Source organism: Lampetra planeri, chromosome 41 (assembly GCF_965212315.1).
Source record: "Lampetra planeri chromosome 41, kcLamPlan1.2.h2, whole genome shotgun sequence".
In the NCBI taxonomy this organism is placed as follows: domain Eukaryota; kingdom Metazoa; phylum Chordata; class Hyperoartia; order Petromyzontiformes; family Petromyzontidae; genus Lampetra; species Lampetra planeri.
In genome coordinates, this window is record NC_136147.1 from 376,265 (window position 1) to 383,410 (window position 7,146).

Sequence of the window (7,146 nt, forward strand, 5' to 3'; positions counted from 1 at the left end):
CAAGTCCCGCAGGCCACTGGCGGCCCCTGTTGGCCTTAAGTGCGGCCCCCGACACTACACAACATGTGAACCCCCCCCACCACCATCATCATCACAGTGCGGCCCTCACACTGGTGACGTCTTGTCGGCGAAAGTCTCTCGCCCGGGACCTGAAAGAAAGCCGCACGGCCACTCTCCCGCAGAGAGCTCCTGACAGATACTTCGTCATTGGTCATCTCACGGTCACGCACTCCTTACAGATGCAGTACTTAATCATTGATCATCTCACGGTCACGCACTCCTTACAGATGCAGTACTTAATCATTGATCATCTCACGGTCACGCACTCCTTACAGATGCAGTACTTAATCATTGACCATCTCACGGTCACGCACTCCTTACAGATGCAGTACTTAATCATTGGTCATCTCACGGTCACGCACTCCTTACAGATGCAGTACTTAATCATTGGTCATCTCACGGTCACGCACTCCTTACAGATGCAGTGATCATCTTACGGTACCGTACAAGTCGGCTTTGTTATTATTAAGATTTCAAATGATTGTTCTTCGTTTGGCAGAACGTGTAAACTGCCCATCAATGCCTGGGTAACATTGCATCATAATATTCTTTGGTTCTTTCGGTAAAGTCAAGTAGATAGAAATTAAATAAATAATCAGCCGCCTAATGACGGCTGCTTGTGTTGCGATCGAAACGTCGTTTTTTTATTATTTTATATCTACGTGACTTAACCGAAAGAACCAAAGAATATGAATGCCTGCAGTCACGAAAGTTAAGTCAATAATAATGATGATGAGAATTGTCAACTTGTAACGGCGCCGCCGCCGGAGCAGCGCTGCGCTCGACGAGGGATCGACTCCGAGGCCGCCGAGGAGCCGCAAAGTGCGAGGGCGACCACGCGGTGGGCCGGCGTCATCAATTAGTCAAGCTCTGCAGTCCTCTACATATATACAGGTCAGTTTAACACGAGGGCTTTCACGAACAATATGATCGAAAATAGAGGGTTTTTTGCGATCTAACCCAAAAACCTCTACTTTGGATATATTAAGGCGTCGTTGACCAATTAATAGGTACAGTGGCACGAACCCGAAGCACCTGGAGACAGCCCGATCCTATGCATGTGGGACAGGTGAAGTCCACATTTATGCTCGACTGCGCTGATGGGGCACCTCGACTAGTTTGCAGGCCACGTGAGCGGCCCTCCTCCACCTCAGTGGGTCGCAAGTTCGACATCGTTCTTGTGCACTAATCTTGAACCCCCACGCATCACCCTAGGCCCGTGTTCCTCATAGCAAGGCCCGCGGGCCCTCTAGCGGGCCTCCCTGGTGGCCTTCAGTGCAGCCCCAATGGTTTCATGTGTGGCGGCTCTCACACTCCTGTTCTTATCGGCAAAAGTCGCCCCCCCCCCTCTGATAATGAATGAAGAACACAACCCTAGACACACGTGGAGCAGGCGACAATGGGCTCCACGGCACTGAGGTTGCCCACCACTGCTGTACCGAATTCTCCTGGCGAGCCAGGAGGGCATGGACACCTTCTCGACGCCCATGGGAAGGTAGTTTTACAGCATTTGTACGGGCCACCAACTCTTAGGGGCATCCGTGTGTACCACCACCACCACGACCACATAAGCATTCAGTATGGGTGTGTGGAGCTTCAAAGCGCAGTTATTACTCTTAAATGTGCTTGGTCATTTCATGTGATTAACGGATTCACGTGCAATTCCCACTGGAAGACCCTGATCGACATCCTTCTGAGCAGCCAGACGATCCAGTCCAGGATTGTGTAAGTATCAGTGCTTGCAGTACAGTATTTCGTCGTTAATCACAAACTTGCTTTGCGCGAATTTGAGTATTCGCGAACCGAATCTGCAACGCTGCACGACTCCTGCATCGAGAGAGAAAGTGATGAGAGTTTCGGTGATGAGATAGTGATGAGAGAGAAAGTGATAAGAGTTTAGGTGATGAGATAGTGATGAGAGAGAAAGTGACGAGAGACTGTTATGTGATAAAATTATGAGATAAAGCGATGAGAGAAAGCGATGAGATAAATAGATGTGTTATGATTATTTTCACATATTCAATAGCCTATGCTTTTTTATTCAAGGCCATTAATTAATTGACAGCTTTTCGTAGACCAATGTCATTATCCGTGAGATTTGCTATTCACGACCATCTCGAGAACGCATCTCTCGCGAATAACGAGGGAATGCTGTACTCCATCCCCATGCCAATCGTCACCCCATCTGTTATCCCCCCCCCCCTTCATATTGAATTAGCTTGAGATGTTGAGCCTGGATTGTGCTTTTAAATCTAGATTGAAAACTAATTTCTTTAGAACCGCTCTGTGTTCAGTGTGTTGTCCTTCCCCCGCACCTCCGATTAGCACGGTTAGTTACGTATGGTGCGAAAGCAGTTCAACATAAAAAACACAAAGATCCCCCAATGTAGCCTTCACAGAGTGTTGGGGCAAGTGCTGTTAGCCAGCACCTATGAAGGCCGGCACGGCAGGCGAGGGGTGGGTGACCAACACCACGCCCTGCCGCCTTTGTCTCCCTAGTAGCGATATTGACACATCACACCAGATGCTTATTTTAGGCCGAGTCAACCTAGGAGAGGCCCAGGACCGGTTCTGATCATCGTTACCAGTGTTGGCCATGAGCAGAAATCGAACTCGGGTCGTCGGGCTCGTAGCACAGCGCGCTAACCACTACACCACCGCTCCCCATAAGTTCAACATGTGCACAGTTCAACATACATGCTTGGATATGGTGGCCAGCGTACATGCACAAGCAGGTTGACATCAGGCTGAGGGGGTGACGACTTTGGAGGGCAAGAAGATGGTTCAGCCAAATCGATCGTCGTCGTTTCGTAAATTCCACGCTCCCACATCCATACTCCTCGCCTTCGCCAGGCCACACTGACCGGCGCGGTCAAGTATGGTCAAATAACCCCCCACGCTTTCGCACGGCACGGGGGAGACCCCCCTCATTCAGCAGTGAACAAAAAGTCCGCAAGAGGTAAGAGGTGCGATGTTTTGTGGCAACCTGCCGCTCTTCTCCCAGCAAGTGAATGACAGACGGGCCACGCATCCGTGTCGTGAATATTATCTCGCCACTACTCAACCAAGTCATCGGCCTCCTCCCCATCGTTTCACCTCAACACACCGCTATCTTCCCCAAGACCTTAGCTTATACAGGGACTCTTGTACTTACGAACATTCAACTTACGAACTTTAAGAGATACGAACAAACCTGTCCGTATGCCCAGTTGCCTGTACGGACCGAGAGGCGTAAGTTCAACGGCCGCACAACAGATGGGTGGTGGTGGCATCTACTTCTGCAGAACGTTAAAAACCGGCGGCATTTACATCCACAGGAGATTATACAACTTTTAAAGCCATTCCCCGTGTTTAGTGTACACGCCGTACAACGTGTTTGGAATCGACGGGAGTAAAGTTGGACGAACAAATCGACTTATGAACAGACCTCTGGAACCTAACTCGTTCGTGAGTAGAGGAGTCCCTGTACCGCACACGTCCAATCGGGGGGATGGGAAGTAAAAGGCGGTGTTTGCTGACGACTACACTACTACGGTGCCGTGTTTCGTCACGTTTGTCCACCGCAGCCAATGCAGCTCCCGAGGCTTCACACTCACGAACGTTGAACTTCTTTCGCACCGTACATAGCCAACCGTGCTCATCGGCGGGGCGGGGACAAACTAAAACACAAAAAGCAGTTCTAAAGAAAACAAAATAACCCCCCTCCCCCCGCTTGCTCGTTTGGCATGGATTCTACTAACTGCAACGTTCATTGTACAAGAGACCGCGGCTGCGATAATGCATGGGGACACTGCGGACTTGACTATTCGGCAAAACAGCGCGCGCATTGGATAACCGTCTGGAGCAATTTGGCTCTTCGTCAGGGATGAAAGTGGCCAATTTATGGGCGTTTACTTCTCTGACGTGCCCCTCTCTTGCTGGGCAGCGATCGTGCTGATGAGATCGTGTGACGTCCAATATTCAGCAAACTGCATTAGAGAGGCCACTGGCCCTCGTCGCGGCAGGCAAAACGTTCCTTTAAATTCATGACATCGCCGTTCGTTAGCATCTGCATCAGAAGAAAACTCAAAATCTCTGCACAACATGACCCCTGTACAGTTACAGATCCGCGCGGCCCATTGCGTCGTTATATACAGCGAGTGAAAGCAGCAGCGGTACGAGATTATAAGGGTGGAGAGTATATAAAGGTGCGCGCTCCACCTGCTTGCCTGTGGAGTTACGTCGCAACTGCGCCGCTCGATTTCACCGTCAGAGCGGTCCGGTGGAAAGAGACTCACGCAGACGACACGGGGTGGGGGGAAGAGGGCTGCAGCCAATCACGGGGCGAGGTGAGGCGGGGGTGGGGCGGGGTGAGGCGGGGGAAGGGCTGCAGCCAATCACGGGGCAGGGTAAGGCGGGAGTGGGGCGGGGTGAGGCGGGGGGCGGGGTGGGTGAGGGAAGATTGCAGCCAATCACGAGCGCAGTGAGACGGGGTGGGGGTGGTTGAGACCACCCAAGTGGACGCGTGGTGGCGCTGCAGCAGCAGCGGCACGAGGTCAAACAAAATGCCCTCGCGGTGTCACGGGGAAGGAGTGGGAGGCAAGAAAGTGTGCGTGGGAGATAATGATCCAACCGTACGCTTCGCCCTAACCATCGAACCATATAACCAACCCGTGCAGCCAGCCCTACGTCCAGCCCTCACCGACGAACCAACGAGCGAGCCTCTTCTTAATCTTTGCTGTGGTGGCGTTACCACGAGTACTTGCCCGCCTCGTAGCTGTGGCCAATCAGCCACAACTATCCTATCCCAAATCAAGTATCCAACCAGTCACTCGTACTAGCCCGACTAGGGCCACTACTCTCACTGGCACCATCACTAGCCAACCCTAACTCGAACCAACTAGCCAACCAGCCACGAACAACTACCCCGACTCTCCGAGCTGGCCCAGCCATCCAGCCACCCAATGTCCATAACTCTACCCTGTAACCACACCTGCCTTGTTTTGAACAGTACATTCTTTATCCTAACGTTAGCTCTGATCACTTTTCGGCGTCTGACGGTGGACACGCAACACGGATAGTCGGCCAAACACCCCCCCCCCCCAACACAGACCATCGTTAAAGAGCTTGGAGATTGCCTCAAGCACGGGGGGGGGGAGATCATTTTTAGTCCGCCACCACCGCCGCCTTTTACCCAGCGGCCGTTGCGTGCCCACGACGTGCCCCAGCCAGGCACGTGCAGACTATCGGCGCTCGCAGTCCGCCGGGCGCAAGCCTCGATCGGCCCGGCTGACACCCGGGTGGAGGACTGCGCCTTGGGCTGCGTGTCGTAGATTTGCGATGGAGTGCAGAGACGCTGGCCATTGCTGGCCTTCCTGCCGCCTCCGCCTGCCCCGCGCAGACGTTTTTCACTTCTGGTCACCAAACATCGCGGGGGATTTGACTTGACCCATCACCCATACCTGTCAATCCCTCATCAGTGCCTAACCTGATTACAGACCACTTCAGACCTTATTGGTCACCCCGTGCCCCTTACAGATCTCAACGTTCATCCTACAATGTCCCATCACAAGGGAGAAACACAAATAGACAAAACACGTTTTGCCCGTATTGAAACGGCTATACGCCGTACGGACCTGGAAACTCAATTTCCCCGTGCACAAGAATACGGGTTAACCCGTAATGGGCTGACCGCTGTGCGTCCTACACCTCAACGCTTCCCCGTCTCTGCTGCCGTCTCTCCTAGCAACGCGGATGATGAATCATAACGGGCCGCGTGGAAGTACTGAACGCGTCCGTCTGTGCGGTGCTCGCAGGGAGAATCCCTTCGGCCGTGCGGGTTAAGGGGGTCCCCCCCGCGAGGACGCTTCTGGTAACTCCCACGAGGTCGCCCTGGTTTTACATCTTTAAAAAATCACACCCTGAGGGCTTCTTGTCACAGTGGGCTCACGTTGACTGCACGTGGGCACTTCATTCTGAGGAGGAAAATAAAAATGCAAGCAACAAAATGTAACGTGGCCCATTTTTTGTTTGTTGAAGTTGGAAAGCTTCAGTGAGACGATGTTCTACTCCAGCGTGCTAACGCCTACCACCCCGGCGCGTTCTCTCTCGCAGTGAAATCACCAATGCAGCTTTCTGGAAAATGAAACCCAATCTGGCGCCGGACTTGGCAGTGGCGCGCGCTGCAGTTTGATCAACTACGTTCCCAATCCCCGCATTTAACGCGGACGAGCAATTTTCGGTGAAAAAAAGCTGGGGGAGGACATCGATTTTCGTGAACCGGAGACCGGGCACCAAACGAAACGACAACAACAAAAACGCGGTGGCGGCACGGCCCTCGGTTGCGGCAGGTCACCCACAGACTCATGGCAGGTCACCCACAGACTCATGGCAGGTCACTCACAGACTCGCGGCAGGTCACCCACAGACTCATGGCAGGTCACCCACAGACTCATGGCAGGTCACCCACAGACTCGCGGCAGGTCACCCACAGACTTGTGGCAGGTCACCCACAGACTCGTGGCAGATCACCCACAGACTCGTGGCACGCGCCGGCTGCCAAGGTGGTGACACTGAGAAGCGGCGCTCACGGAAGCGAGAAGGGGGGCCGGGGGCACTCCTTTCCGTGTGAGACGGCGAGCGAGCGTGGGCATCGCGAAAACACACAACACATCGCTTGAGGAGCTGCGTGTTGTGTTGGTGTGTGGTCTATGACTGTGTGTTGTATTGGTGTGTGGTCTGGGACTGTGTGTTGTGTTGGTGTGTGGTCTGGGACTGTGTGTTGTGTTGGTGTGTGGTCTGGAGCTGTGTGTTGTATTGGTGTGTGGTCTATGACTGTGTGTTGTATTGGTGTGTGGTCTGTGACTGTGTGTTGTGTTGGTGTGTGGTCTGGGACTGTGTGTTGTGTTGGTGTGTGGTCTGTGACTGTGTGTTGTGTTGGGGTCTGTGTATGGGGGAGCAGTAGTGTAGGCGTTAAGGCGCTGCGCTACGAACCCCAGTGCTCCGAGTTTCGATTCCCGCTCACTGCCGACACCAGTGAGGATTATTTAAGCCAGTCCTGGGCCTCCCTTAGGTCGACTCAGCCTTAAATCAAAGGTAGCCGGGCGT